Genomic DNA, 16,591 nt, shown 5'->3' with positions numbered 1-16,591 from the left:
TAGACTTCAAAAATTTATTTTTTTACTAAGCATGCATAAATGTTGTTTTCTCAAAAACTCAAAAATGTACATTCATGCTGCTTACATATTTTTGTAGTCCAATTTGTGCTGATTACAATGTATTTTAGATTTAGGCCATTAATATGTTTTTAAGATACTGAAAAAAGCACAAATGTCAAGGCATGTCAAAACTTCTTCAGGGCCCCAAAACACCCTCAGACCCCAGAGGATTAAATGTCATTTTAAGTATATTTCTGAGAAGTATATAAAGCACATTTCTGAGTAGTACATAAACAGTAGACTGAATGTATACTTTCCTATTTATTAGTTTAAAAGAAGTATACTGATAGTAGACCTGAATAAACTTCTTTTTCATAAGGGTAACTTGAAAGATGAATGTCATTTCAGAAACATGCACTTCATTGTGTCCAATTGGACGAGGGCTGCTGCAGTAATGTACGTGGTCAGCATTGGTCTGTACAGCATGAGCGTACATAATGAGTACTGCCTACAGAGCTGAGTGTTGGAGCGCTCACAGATACTGCTGTGATTTGGTTTAGTGAAAATTAAACACAGTTCAGACAGAAAGATGGTGAGAGTGCAGCATTATTCCCTCCAGACCGGCCATCCTGAACTCAGCATTGCATCCTCAAGGGCATTCAAAAATCTCCCCCAACAAGACTGAGGCAACGCCCCATACATTAGACATGCAAAAACACAGATTATCTAAACTATCTAAACAGCAGACAAAAAATGTGGGTGGGAGTCAGTATTAAACAACAACAATTAAAAAAAAAATGATTCAAAAGACCAAATTGCAACTTCAAAGTCCAAATCTTTAAAGTTTCAGAAAGAAATAAAGCCTGTTATAGTGCATGTTTGAGCTTCCGTCTTTGACATATTTAATGCCTCTTTTTTACATCTGAGCTTGAGAAACTCTCTGCATGGTCCTTTACCAAATGTAAATGTTCACATGCTTTTTCAATGACTTTCGAATAATTTCTGAATACATAATATGGTTTTTAGCATGTGCATGTTTTATGTGCAATCATGTATTTGTATTTTTTAGTATTTTACTTTTTGTTTTTTTCTTCTTCTTTGTAGGTGAGTCACACAGATGCTCTGTTATTGTTTTTAGGGTGACTTTTTAACATTCTGTCAAGGGTCTACAGATGAAAAATAGCCTTTTTGGCTAACTCTAATGTTTATTGATGTGCATTGCCCCTGTAAACAAATAAACTCGACTAAACTAAACTAAACTAGCTCAGTCAGATTGTGTTTGGCGGCTCTTAGTATATCATCCTGCCTTCTTAAAGGATAACTATTGCCAAAATGCAACCTGGGCTGTTTTTTTTTTACTGTAAACGAGACAAACTTATATCTAAAAGCATAATTACGACAAATGAGCCATTTTTGAGATTGACCGTGATTTCGTTTTGTGGTCAATGGCCGGTGAATGGGAGTACTAGGGGCATAACTTTGAGCGCATCAAAATCGATATTTTTACAACACTAAGAAGGCTTGACACACCATAAAACTTTGCCCGAAGTATCGCCTGAGTCTCTACACATGAACTCCAGCATTGAGAACATTGTTTGTGTACACAGAGTTTACTAAAAAGAAAGGTTTTGAACAACTCACTTTCACTGTTTGAGTTTCCGCTCGCGTCTTGACAGTCAAGAAGTGTCGATCTCCGAATGCGAGGATGGATAGCTCCTAAAGCATATTTCCATATAAATGCACGGCTAATTCGTTGTTTTGTCCCAAGTGAAAAACTATATTAACCTTCTGGTTGTAAAAAGAGCCTCATATAAGCCTAATATTTCGTCCTATGGAGTCCATTCATTCGCATTCGGAGATCGACACTTCTTGACTGGCAAGACGGCCGCGAGCGGAAACTCAAACAGTGTAAGTGAGTTCTTTTTAGTAAACTCTGTGTACACAAACAATGTTCTCAATGCTGGAGTTTAGGGCTGCACGATTAATCGTTTGTAAACCGAAATCGCGATTTGAAAGGGTGCGATTTTCAAATCGCAAGAGCTGCGATTATTTCGATTAAGTATCAACTGTGGTAACAAGCATATAAATCGTTTTTGACAGGTCGCTTCATGTGCATATTACGTCTTCATGCTTATATTACGTTTGATGCAGAGTTTAACCAATAGGGGGCATTTTAACACTGCATGTGAGACGTGCACAGGACGTATTTTTCAGTCCTGCATCCGCAGAAATATGTTGATCTCGTTCCGTTCCCGCCTCGACATTCATGTTTTGTCCGGCTCCTGCCCGCATAAAAGTAACCTTTATAGTTGTTGTTTTTTCAGTACATCAATTGAATTTACATGAAACAGATCTCGTAAGTTTCACAAAACCCCAGCATAAACGTCCCCGATAAAATATTTGTTATAGCCTATAGGCTAACATCAACATTCACAAACCACTGTTATTCTTAACAGAAAAGCAAGCATGAGCAACTGTGTGCATCCATAGCAGAATGCAAGCAGACACAGCTCCTTTAAAGCTGATATCTCAGTTTATACGCGAACTCAACAAGCTCTACAATGAATAGTATGCTATGCACAATGAATCTTTCACAATGTCTACACTTCGTGTGTTTTAATTCGTGAGCACGCAATATTCAGCACTGTGCAAGAACATTTGAGCAGTGAGTAGATTCTAACTTAAACACCTCTGATGACTGCCTATCCTTGTGCTCACTAATCATAGTTGTAAGTTGTATACTAGTTGTTCTTGCTGCTTTTGTGCAATAGATGAATAACAATGTTTTGTTTTTTAAATATTTTGTTTAGATATTTCTATTTTGCGGGAGTCCCGCGAATCATTTTATTTTCCCGCGTCCCGCACAGCCGCACTCGCCCATCAAGTTATGTTCCGCGCCGCATTCGTTTGCGTCGGGTCCCGCTGTACTCTCGTAATGTACTGAGCAAATAACGGTAACGCCATTTGGAAAAGATGAGCGGGAGCAGCGGCTCAACTTCCCAACAAAGTGTCTCTTAATGTAGGTTATCATCAGTTTTTTACTAATGTAAAATTGTTTACAGTGTGTTTGGAGTCCTAAAAGATTTTAATTATATTTTGTTATAAAATAATGTTATGTATGTATGTATGTATGTATGTATGTAATCTTTTAGGATTTTATATAATAAAATATATAATTTTTATTAATTAATTAATTTTGTATAATATTATATATTTTATTTTAAAATATTTTAATAATATTTTATTATAAAATTTTAATTGTTAATTCAATTTTATTTAAGATACTGTAGTTATTTTCTTAATTTGTCATGACAACTTTATTTAAAAAATGACAACAATGTTTAAGAGGTTTTAAATAAACAGTAGAACAGTGTAGCATACTTTGTGATTATGCTTGGTCTTACTTTGGTGCTGTTAAAACCACCATATCAAACTTGTAGCTCTTTTATGAAATAGTAGTAAATCGCATTTTAAATCGCAAATCGCAATTTTGATCAGAAAAATCGCAATTAGATTTTTTCTCCAAATCGTGCAGCCCTATGTGTAGAGACCCAGGCGATACTTCCAGCAAAGTTTTATGGTGTGTCGAGCCTTCTTAGTGTGCTAACAACGTGCTAACAACATGTTAGTGACATGCTAATCATGCTAACAACATGCTTATCATGTTAATAACATGCTAGTAACTTACTAACTTACAACTTGTTACCGTTAATCTTGCTAGAAACATGCTAACAGGCTAGTAACATGTTAATTGTGCTGCAAACATGTTAGCAACATGCTATTTATGCTAGAAACATGCTAGTAACTTGCTATCTATCTATCAAACTTTAGGCCTTTAAAACTACCTTAAACTTTAAAACCGTCAAACTTACTTAACACTTTAAAACTTTTCAAAATTTCTGGTCCGGCTTTCTCAAGCCAACTTAAAGTTTGTCTTGACAAACTTTTTAATCTAGTTTTATCTGTAAACAAATTGTGAAATAGCTTATTGAGGGCAGTAATCAGTAACATCTTACTTTGTCCCCACTGCTAACATTTTGCAGGTTCTGCAAGATACATGTAAACGTATGACCACAACTGTCTGCTTTTTGCTGAGCATAGGCGGAGCTGCTGCTTTCTCTTCAATACGAAAGCAAAATTATCTGCTCACAAAGACTATAAGGTGATTTACCAAAAACAGAAAAGCAGTTGCAGTTAACTAGCAGTGAGCGATTAGAGAAATTCCCCAGCCTCGGGTGTGACCCAGGGTGACCTCACTCTCGCTACGCCGCAGCCCAACATGAGCGGAGGAAGACTAAGTGGTTTCTGTGAGACTTCAGAGCGCAGATCAAACTACCAGACTTTGTCTTCCTCAAATGAACAGTGAAAGAAATGAATAAACCTACTGTTTAAAGAGAACAGAAGAAGACTGACAAAAACTAACAAGCATTGAAAAGAAAAAAAAACAACATTCTGAGAAAAGAAAGATACAAAATGTAGACACTGCATCCGAGACAAAAGATTTTGACTTCCTGCGAATGTTATTGTAGAGAGGGAACATTTTCATTCCCACAGCTATGTGCTCTATTGGCCTTCATTCCCAAAACAAAACCTTAAATACAAGCTCAGTGTGTGCCCTCTGACTTATCACATGGCTGGAAAACTGCAAACCGCCGGCAGTGGAGACTGCAGATGTGATGCTAAGCAATAGGGCTAGACTTCATTTATATTTTTAGTATTTGCTCAGAAATGGCTTATTTTTGTTTTTGTTGTTGCTGTTGTTGTTTTTCAGAGCGACCATCATTTTAATCAAAGTTGCCAAATGTTTAATGCAAGAGCATTTAAATTCAGTAGATATCAAATGTTTTGAATCATGCAAGTTTATCTGGAGAGTTGTGCTGACCGTATGCGTGTACAATCTTACAAACCTAGAAAAGCGCCACTCACATGGTCGCATGATTGTCTCCTCAAAATAAAATGTCATATTCTTGGGATAGTCGGAGTAATTTCATATCTAATTTAATAGGAAAATAATATCCTGTTTATTATTTGATTATTTTAATCTCCTTTAAAAATAGGAAACTAGACTCACTAGTTGAAATGGTTTTCTGTTTTGCTTTAAATCTCTGAAAATGATGGATGTCAGTACAAATGTGGAGATTAGAAGAAATAAATTAACCCTCTGGTTGTGTTTTTCTCAAACTGACCTGGAAAAGATGTTCTTTTTCCCGAAAATACTAGTTAACGTTATCGCATTGGACTTAAACTTCCTGACTTTGTTCACACAGGGTATAAGTACTTCTCAGAATTTTTCGTGGGTTTTATTTCACCTTTTCACACTTGTGGTGTTCCCGATCAAAATTGACCGGACTCCAAACAATTGCTTTTTAATCTCTCTTTTTTGTGTTTCTATTTGCATCTGATTAATCATAGGCCTCATATATCTAAGAGTAGGAACCTTGTTTTTTGAGTGAATAAATCATTTTTTATGAATACTTTTCACAATATTTAACAAATAATTATAATATTTTGCACTGTTTCTCACACTAGTGTGCTTTAATGTTTAATCAGGAAGTTTGCTTTTTTAATGCTTTTATTTTGTACAAAATTGCAAAAAGTCACACTTATGGTGTTCCCGGTCAAAAATGACCCGATTCCAAACAATTGCTTATAGATCTCTCATTTTTCTATATTATCACCAAATACTGGATTCATTTTTTTGTCAGCTTGTTTTCTTTCATTTAGGACTGGTTTTGTGTTTCTATGTGCATCTGATTAATCGTAGGCCTCATTTATCTGAAAGTAGGTACCTTGTTTTTTGAGTGAAAAAGTTTTTTTTTTTTTAATTTTCACAATATTAAACAAAAAATTATAACATTTTGCACAGTTTATCACACCAGTGTGCTTTAATGTTTAATCAGGAAGTTTGCTTTTAAATGCTTTTATTTTGTACAAAATTGCAAAAAGTCACACTTGTGGTGTTCCCGGTCTAAAATGACCCGAGTCCAAACAATTGCTTATAAATCTCTATTTTTCTATATTATCAGCAATTATTGGATTCATTGTTTTTGTCAACTTGTTTTCTTTCATTTAGGACTGGTTTTGTGTTTCTATTTGCATCTGATTAATCGTAGGCCTCATTTATCTGAGAGTAGGCACCTCATTTTTTGAGTGAAAAAAAGCATCTCTTCCTTTTCTGTCTACAGCCTATGAGAGTTGAAGGCCCTGGTGTTTGTGTGTCTCTCACAATAGTTTGTATGCATGGATATATGTATGTGTGTGTGTAATAGTGTGAGTAAACATGCATCCACACACACATAGGTCCAAGGCCTTTATGTTTGCAAGCACAACATGCTCCTGAGCACTAGTTATTTCTCTTACTTTCATTCTTCCCCATTTACTTTCAATGGCTGGCCATTTTTGACAAATGTAACTTTGTGCAATTTTGTACAAAATTAAAGCATTCAGATAAATGCGGCCTACGATTAATCAGATGCAAATAGAAAAACAAAACCAGTCCTAAATGAAAGAAAACAAGTTGACATTAAGATTGAATCCAATATATGGTGATAATATAGCATAATGAGAGATTTATAAGCAGTTGTTTGGAGTCCGGTCATTTTTGACCGAGAACAACACAAGTGTGACGTTTTGCAATTTTGTACAAAATAAAAGCGTTTAAAAGCAAACTTCCTGATTAAACATTAAAGCACACTAGTGTGAGAAACTGTGCAATTTTTTTTTTCTTTTTTTATCTCATATTGTGAAAATCATTTGTAAAAAATAAATTTTTCACTCAAAAAATGAGGTGCCTACTTTCAGATAAATGCGGCCTACGATTAATCAGATGCAAAGAGAAACACAAAACCAGTCCTAAATAAAAGAAAACAAGTTGACAAAAAAATTTAATCCAAGATTTGGTGATAATAAAGCATAAAATGATATTTATAAGCAATGGTTTGGAGTCTGGTGTGACAGGAATCCAGAGTTAATGCAACCTCCTTTTTACACAAGGTGAACAAGCTGCTTGGTTTATATTTTTAATATATAGAATGCATTGCATTACCTGTTGCTGCCACAATAATGATCTATTTTAAAAATTTACCACTGGCTGTGGTGGTTAAAATGCACATTTTAACATGGTTTGAAATTACACTGAAGCTGAATAGTTACTGTACTGTGCTCTGTAGTGATCAAAAAAAGATGTAAACAATGAATTTTTAATTGATTTCTTCTTGTAAACTCAGAGGTGTGAATAAAATACCTCACGACCTTGGTGTTTGTCAAAAACACTTGGTAATTTAGGGGATTTTTATGCAGTGATGGGGAAAAACACAGTCATTCTGCATTCGGTTGGCAACAAAATCACCTGACTAACCTCAGTAAATGTTGAAAATACCTTAGATCCCCATGAGAAACAATTACCATCTGAATAGAGCTTATGTCTTCCTTATTTAACACCTGATTATCAGCTTGTTAGGATTAAGTCTCAAGATACGAGAGACATACAAATTGTGCAGAGCAGTTGTTCAGAGACACCAGTTTAAACTATATAGTACAGTATAGTTATGCTTTAGTTTGATATGTTATTAATGCACACTCATTAAAACCTTGTATCTGTGTAGAAAAAGATAACCACATTTCTTTGAGTAATGATTCCAAAATATGTGTCCCAGGAATACTCAAACAAACACTGCATTGAATTAAAGCCATCTCATGAGTAAAACACATATAGACAATATTTAAAGAGATCTTGCAGATGTAGATTTCTAAACAGACATGCAACGTAGCAGGAAAAAGACTGGGCGAAAGATACATTTTGCAATTGTTGTTTTAACAACAGTTGTGACTAAGTCACTCACTTTGCAAAAGCCACACAAATGCCTCAAGAGAGCATTCACTGTGGGATGCAATCGATAATAAAGACCTTTTTTCAAATTTTATATTATATAGATAGAGATTTTTTTCAACACTTCAGTAAATAAGTCAGTTACATTTCAAACACAACACTGTGTTTTTTCACTCCATTTCACCAACAAAAACGGCTCCAAAGAAATCCACAGCACATCCATCATGTGTCTAAGTAACACACAGTGGGGTGTTTAATGAATCGTTTGAATGAACGATTCAATGACTCATTCATAAACACAGTGGCTGCAATCAAAATATGCATACTTCACGAGGCAAAAAAGAAAACTGTGTACAAAGCAGTATTTCCAAATTCACAGTCAACTATTATGTTTTAAGTATCCGGATGACCTTCTCCTTCCTAAACCATGCATCTTACAATCCCATTAGAAAATGAGTTGTGAATGGCATCGAAGGGAAGCTGCTTATCACAAGATGAATGTAATATTTCCAGATTCATACTAAACAAATTCATGCAGTATACAGAACGTATTTTTATGGTTGAAGTGCTTACTCAAAACCAGCACAAGCAAATATGTGTTTTCAGACACAGCAATTGCAAGCATTTTTGCTTCTGAATGAATTAAGACAGTGGCTGCATCTAAATTTGCATACTCTGTTGTGTAGGTACTTTTAATAATTTGACTGAGTATATTGTATACTCTATTTGTTAAGGCATACTTATTTTGTAACATACAGTTTTTTGCCGATTAAAAATCACATTTTCACACATTTTTTAAATAAAAGTTTAGTATGGAATTATGTAAAATCTACTTAACTAATTTAAGTAAAATTAGCAACAGAAATTAGTAAATTTAACATGCAGTTAGAGTTTGATGAGTAATTTCTACTTAATTATTTTAAGTTTACTCTGCAGTCCTCAAGTACAATTCACTCAACGATCATAACACAGAAAAAAATTGCTATTACAGCATGCGGTTCACATACAAACATAAGCAAGCTACTAATTGTTTTTAACGTTATATGTTGACTCAATGTAGTTACTAACGTAGCACATGATACACAATGACGGTAACAATCAGTGAATAGTTTTTGAGTAAGAATGGGTCATTTTGAGTAGAAAATGAACTCTAGATGTTACAAAACAGCAAGTTAAAACAAGTATAAAACAGTGTAAATACATCTGGAAAACAGCAAAAAAAAAAAAAAAAAAACCTTATTAATTATTCATGCCCAAGTGCGTGATGGAAACAATGGGATCATGACTTTGATATTTACTTAAATAGTCTTTGTAAAAAATAACAAACAATTCCAAGTCAAATATACTTATAAATTCAAATTTTTAATTCCACAAGCTTAAATTGAATTTACTCTTTTTTTTTATTCTTGCCTGATCTCAATTATTTAATGTAGAAATTACATTTGTTTTTCTGTATTACTTACTTCACCACAAAATCAGTTTTATCAGTGTAGTAGGTAAATAGCACAAAAGCCCAGATGCAGCTATCAACTTGCCACTGCCTACAGGCAGTTTTAGTTTCATATTTAAACTATAATTTCATGCTCTTAAAGGTATACTACGTAACTTTCTTGGGGAAAAAAAGTTATTAATAAGAGTGCAAAAAAATACATCCTCCAAATCAGGAGTGTCCAATCCTACTCTGTTTTGCTTCAACACACTTTCCAGTGGGTCTGAAGAGCTTGATAAGCTGGTTCAGGTGTGTTTAATTAGTTGTGTTTAGGGAGCTAAACTGCAAGAAAGTTACCCTCCAGGAGCAGGACTGCACACCCCAGCTCTAAACCTATAAAAACTATTTTATATTTACATATGGCAAACACACTAACTGTGAATACATTCATGCCACCTCTGAGCTGCAAAAATGAATTTTGTTGATACCAGTTTAATTTGATTGGTAGCAGCCCTACTGTACCTTATTATTCTAATTACATTTTTTTAATTAAATGTAAGACTATGATTTCAAAGATGAAGCATACATTTAATAAGGACAGAAAAAATGGCCATATAATTATAAAAGTGCCAGAGGAAACTGATTTAATGGAGTAAATATTGTCCCTTAAAGGGATAGCGTCACGCATCGGCTGTTGTGAACGTGCTCAGCACAGTGATATAAATACTGTTCAGTTTCTTGCACAGACCGATCATTTTGTGTCTTAACACCTCAATGTATCGTCACGAGCCACAGGGTTCAATTTGGTTTTGTCTGTGTATGTTTTTTTTACTCTCAAAGATTTGGTGCCCATTGACTGCCATTATATGACTCACAGACTGCAACGGTTTGAGTTAGAAATCTTCATTTGTGTTCTACTGAAGAAACAAAGTCACCTACATCTTGGATGCCCTGAGGGTAAAGCAGATAAACATCCAATTTTCATTTTTGGGTGAACTATCCCTTTGAGCGAAAATTTAATTTCTGTCAATCTTGTGAACTAACTACCACAAATTCAATTCAATTCAATTCAATTCAATTCAATTCAAGTTTATTTGTATAGCGCTTTTCACAATACAAATCGTTGCAAAGCAGCTGTACAAAAAATGTAGACTACTACAATATATTTAGTAGCTTATTAGTGGTAACTACTGTATGTTAAGTCGATGTACATATGGTATAAATATAAAAAAAAAAGAAGAAGTGAAGAACGATGAATATGAAATGCTTTAGGATTCATCTGTCCATGGCAGGCTTAAACTAGCCAAGGTACCAACACAGAACACACTCAGCACAATATAGTCTCACCTGATTCAATTCGAGAAAATATAGAGATATAATTTTTTGTCAGTATCACATACCCCAAGTTTAACACAAGATCAACTGACAGCATTTGTGACATAATGCTGATACTACTAAAATTAATTCCATGCTTACTGAGTGAGTGCCTTAATGTAATCTCTTTTATTACCCCCTTTTCTTTGCAGTCTTATGTTTTGCTAGAGAGCGGGATGGCTATGCTGGAAAACAAGATTATGTTTCTTACCCCTCTGGCAGATTATTTTGCTTGTTTCAAGTAAAAAATCACTTAATTTTTACTTGTTTTTTTTTTTTCCAAAAACAAGAAAATATTTTTTCCTTGTCTAAAAAAAGTTCTTTAAGAATCCTTAGATATTTTGGCTGGAAACAAGACAAAAAAATCTAAGAAAAGCATTTTTTTGCAGTGCAAGGCCTTGGAGGCCTTGATTTGAATCAGGTGTGTTCGATTAAAGACACATGGATGGTTGGGAACCACTGCCTTACTCTGTTTCTATTCTATTCCTTCAAAAACAGACACAAAAGACAACAACTTTTTTTTATGCAAAACAATCTGTTACTTCTCTGACTTTGACATTTGATAGCTTGTGACTCTGACAGCTTTACTCATCTTATTCATACCATGGAAACAAAACGATGGACAAAGCAACAGTGTCACTTGAAGTCAAATTTCGGATAAATATTGCACAAATTATTGCAAACCTATGCTCTAGATTTATACATTAACAAAGATATCTAACAAACCTGTCATTAGGAGCATTTGGAATTACCACAATTACAAAGGCGCTTAGAGTGAAAATCCTAGCCTTTTGTTTGATATGTTTGGGACAGCTGTAGTTTGCTGATTTGCCAGATTTGATTTTAGATATGCTCAAGGTTATGCTCTTGAATACTCCTCTTCCTCTCTACCTGAGTTCTGCTTTCCTGAGTAACCAGATCATTAGTTGCCTAGGAAGAGCCATTCTCAAGTCCATTGTCAAGGCCATTTTCAAGTCCTACAGTAAATGGAAGCTCTCTTTCTCTCATCTATGTGTTCTTTTTAATCTTTCTCTCTTTCACATGATCACTAACTTTAACTTTAATTACTCAGGTAATATTTCACATATATTGGCTACAATTTAATTCCCATGCATCTGTTTTTTAGCTTTACAGATGTAACCTTACTACTATAGAAAAATGGCCCAACTACTTTTGAATGTGATTAACACAAAACAATCTCATTCCATCAACAACACATGCTTTAGATTTATACATCATCTGAAAGCGGGAAAAAATAGCTTTTTTCATGTATGGTTTGTTAGGATAGGATAATTTAGCCAATATACGACTATTTGAAAATCTTAAATCTTAGGGATCAAAAATCTAAATATTGAGAAAAATCGCCTTAAAAGTTGTCCAAAAGAAGTTCTTAGCAATGCATATTACTAATCAAAAATAAAGTTTTTATATATTTACGGTAGGAAATTTACAAAATATCTTCACCGAACATGATCTTTACTTAATATCCTAATGATTTTTGTCATAAAAGAAAATCAATCATTTTGACCCATACAATGTATTGTACTTTTGGTTATTGCTGCAAATATACCCATGCTACTTAAGAGTGGTTTTGTGGTCCAGAGTGTTAATGTTTTTTATTTATTTTTATTTTTTTCTCTACAGCATGAACCACCATAGTGAAATCATCTACAATGATTTTTATTCTACAATGATTTTTATCCTTTTTATTCTTACCGTGCAATATTACATTTATAAACAGACTCTTCTTTAAAGATTTACATGTAGAAGCCCTGTTGAAAAAAAAAACAACATACAGTATGCTGGTTAGGTAGGTTTTGATGCTGATATGCTGGTTTAAGATGGAGCAAAAGGAGCAAAGGACCAGCTTAAACCAGTATAAACCAGCAAAGGACCCGCATAAACCAGCTAAGGACCAGCATTAACCAGCAAAGGACCAGTATAAACCAGCTAAGGAGCAATATAAACCAGCAAAGGACCAGCTTAAACCAGTTAAAGACCAGTATAAACCAGTAAAGGACCATCTTAAACCAGCTAAAGACCCGTATAAACCAGCAAAGGACCAGCTTAAACCAGCTAAGGACCAATATAAACCAGCAAAAGACCATCTTAAACCAGTTAAAGACCAGTATAAACCAGCTAAGGACCAGCATAAACCAGCAAAGGACCAGTATAAACCAACTAAATCCAGCATCCCAGCATCAGAACCGACCTAAGCAGCATGTGCTTTTTTTTCAACAGGGAGGGATTGGGATGATACAATGCAAATGTGCACTAAAAATAAAACGAGTAATGCAGTAGAACGCCTTACATCAGCGTTCAAATGTGACTGCAATCACATGCACCTAAAAGTTGTAGAAACGCATTACTGAATGAGGCTTGAACATTCACCACAAATCAACAATACTCTAGTCCAGTGATTCTCAACTCCAGTCCTCGAGGCCCACTGCTCTGCACATTTGGTATGTCTCCTTCATTTAACACACCTGATTCAGATAATCAGCTCGTTAGGAGAAAGATCCATGAACTGAAATGAGTGTGTCAGATTCAGAAACATACAGAATGTGCAGAGCAGTGGGCCCGAGGACTGGAGTTGAGAATCACTGCAAGTCCTATCATCAAACCACGTCACTGTATCCAATAGCAACCGAGCACATCCTCTATCAGCAGTGCTTCCCAACCACGGTCCTGTATCTCCCAGATCACCGCACATTTGAGCTGTCATCTAAATCAAACACTCCTGATTCCTGATTCAACTGATTGACTCCTAGATCTGAAGTGGGTGTGTCAGATCATCCAAAAAGTGCGGGGTCGAGGAGGGGGGACCATTGCTGGAAACCACTGCTCCACAGTCCAGCGTTACATTCCTCTGCGGCGTTTTTACTACGAACGACATACGTCACCAAGCATGTAAAGCTGCCGCGAGCGGCTCATTTCCCGCGAAAATAAGACATTCGAATGTTTATTTTTTGAGGAACAGTTCTAAATTCGAAAAAAGTCAAACGCCGCTAATAGAGGCCCAATCATTTGCAAACACCAACCTTGTTCACTTACAACTTCCAGAATCGTTCGCCGCAGCATAAGTCTGGCATATGACCTCACTGCATGCGAAACACAGTAACAATGCTTGACAAAATAGACATTTTCCTTTATGGGGGAAGCAGGCTTTTTACACAAATCATTAGAAAATGGTGTACATATTGTCTTCTCCATACGCCGAACAGCATCAAAATAAACCCGAATGCGCTCTGTCCTTGTCCGCTCGTCTTACCGTTATAGTAGCATTCCTCACAGCATTAGATGCGGTTTGCCGAATCTCAGCTGCGCTTCCCGGCTTCAGTAGGCTTTTCGTAAATCTCCGGGTCGATTCCGCTGCCATTTCTTCATCGGTACATTCGGAGCTACAATCTGCAGAATGTGCCACGAATCCGTAATGTGGTTAATCGCAGCGGAACCGAAAGGTTGCTTTACGCAGACCGTAAATGCGCGTCCTTCGCCTCACTGTCTGTTCCACTCAGCAGCTTTACTACGACGCGGTGGGCAGGGCTCTGTTTACTCAGCAATCATCCAGATATCAGCAGATGGAGATCATGTTCATGCAGAAAATCATTTTAATTTCATTTTTCCAGGCATTAGCTAAGATGAAATAATAATGCAAAGTCTGACAGGGTCGAGCAATGGATTATTGTAGATATGAGATGAAAGTATTCAGTCTCGATTTGACTGATTCCACATCAGCAGGATGCCTAATGTCTTTCATCCAGGTCAACAGATCAAGTGCATAAAGCATTATTTATTATAGGGTACCTATCAAATATTAATAATTAATTGATAAGTATTCTAATGTAACACTAGATGCAAATGTGTAGGTGTATATATATATATATATATATATATATATATATATATATATATATATATATATATATATATATATATATATATATGCATACAAAAAGTAATGTTGCTGCGCTAATTTCGGTGAATATGCCATTCTAAGCTAACTGTCTAGTAGTAGTGGTGGTTGTAGTAATAGTAGTAGTAATAGTAGTGCGTGAAAACATTTGTTGGACTTTAGCGCCATCGCGCGCCATAAAACATAAACAGACTGTATTACAAAAAAAGCATGATGAGTGTTTTTATTACTTTTATTACAAAGTACAACTAAACTTATACAAATATAACAAGACATCCAAATAAAATAAACAAATGTCTACAAAAATACAAGATAAATACAACCAAATGTCAATATTCCAAATGACAGCGTATATAATTTCACTTTTCAATCAGCTTTAACTTTTTACTACTGATGCATTGAAGAGAATCCGTATATGAATGAAAATCAATCATAAAAAACTTGAAACAAGGTTTAGAATTATTTCTTCTACTTTTATGAATATGAAAAAATTATATCCAAATAAAATCATCAGATTCAACATAAAGTTAACAGATATACTTTTTGATTCAAAATATATTAAAACATCATTTGTCTCAGCAGCACTGCCATGACGTAATTTCCCTCAGGTGTTCTGAAATGCTTGATGTCTGTTGCTTCATCTCAGTTCGTCAAGAACTGGCGGACTTTAACTGTTCGTTTAAAAATGATTGTAGATCTGATCCAAAATCCTCCTCCAGAGCACAGTGGCTTATGGGCTCTGTAAAAAGTATTAGATGCTCCCTGGATTACAGAAACTGTTTTTCAGCAGGTAATTATGTTTCAGCTTATAACAAAGCAAGACTACATTTTTAAAAAGTGTTTCATGAACAAAAAGGCGTATTTGTTTGTGTTGTCTTCATGTATTTATGTTTGTTCATGTTCTTAGCCAAATGAAGGGATTCACAAACTTTGTGAGCTGAACCCATTTGACTTATTTACTTGAAGCCCTCCTCATTTGATGTTTTTTCAATAGTTTAGCAACATATTTACATGTTGGTTAATGGTCACACAAGCATGAAGGTAAAGAAATAAAATTTTTGTACTTTTAATGTTCAAGAGTTTTGTTTTGATACTTATTTGATTTGATTTTATTATTCTTTGTTCACTATGGTACAGAATAATCGTATTCAAACTGTATGTGAGCACAAAACCAGTCTTAAGTAGCACGGGTATATTTGTAGCAATAGCCAAATACATTGTATGGGTCAAAATTATATTTTTTTCTTTCAAGCCAAAAATCAGTAGGATATTAAGCACAAGATCATGTTCCATGAAGATATTTTGTAAATTCCCCACTCTAAATATATCAAAACATTTTCCATTATATTTCAAAGTACATATAAAGTATACTAAAGTGCCACTTAAGTGGTTTAAAAATATCACTCAAAAGTTAAACTAATTGCATTTAATGTAATTTTAAACTGTGATATATTTGAAATCAATTACAAATGAAATGCATTATGTGGTTGAAAACATTACATTTAATTCATACTTAAGTGTATTGTTAATGGACATTAAAGTATATTTTAGTTCACATTAATTGCTTGTACATTCAGCAGTACTTTAATCATATTTTAAAGACACTACAAGCAATTATAAAAGTACATATAAAGATGTACTAAAGTCCCACTTAAGTTGTTTTAAAAAACACTCAAAAATTCAACTAATTGCATTTAATTTAACTTTTAAAATGTAATACATTTTAAATTAATTACAAACAGAATGCACTTAAGCGCTGAAAACACTACATTTAATTTGCACTTCTGTGTATTATTTTAAAGTATATTATTTTCATTTTATAAAAGTACATTTAAATGCACTTCATTTTCACAAGGGTGGTTATGACTGGTTTTGTGGTCGTGGGTCACATTTATGAGTTAGGTCAAATCTAATCTAAATGTAATCAAGAAGGAGTCAGAATTCATTAACAAAAATGTGTAATGCAATTTCAAAATCGAAACAAAGGCAACCTGAGTAAAGACAAAATAGAGATTTAAATTATAATGTTATTTATTTAATCAAA

Source organism: Garra rufa, chromosome 14 (assembly GCF_049309525.1).
Source record: "Garra rufa chromosome 14, GarRuf1.0, whole genome shotgun sequence".
Classification (NCBI taxonomy): Eukaryota; Metazoa; Chordata; class Actinopteri; order Cypriniformes; family Cyprinidae; genus Garra; species Garra rufa.
Note: the sequence above shows the minus strand (reverse complement) of the source record.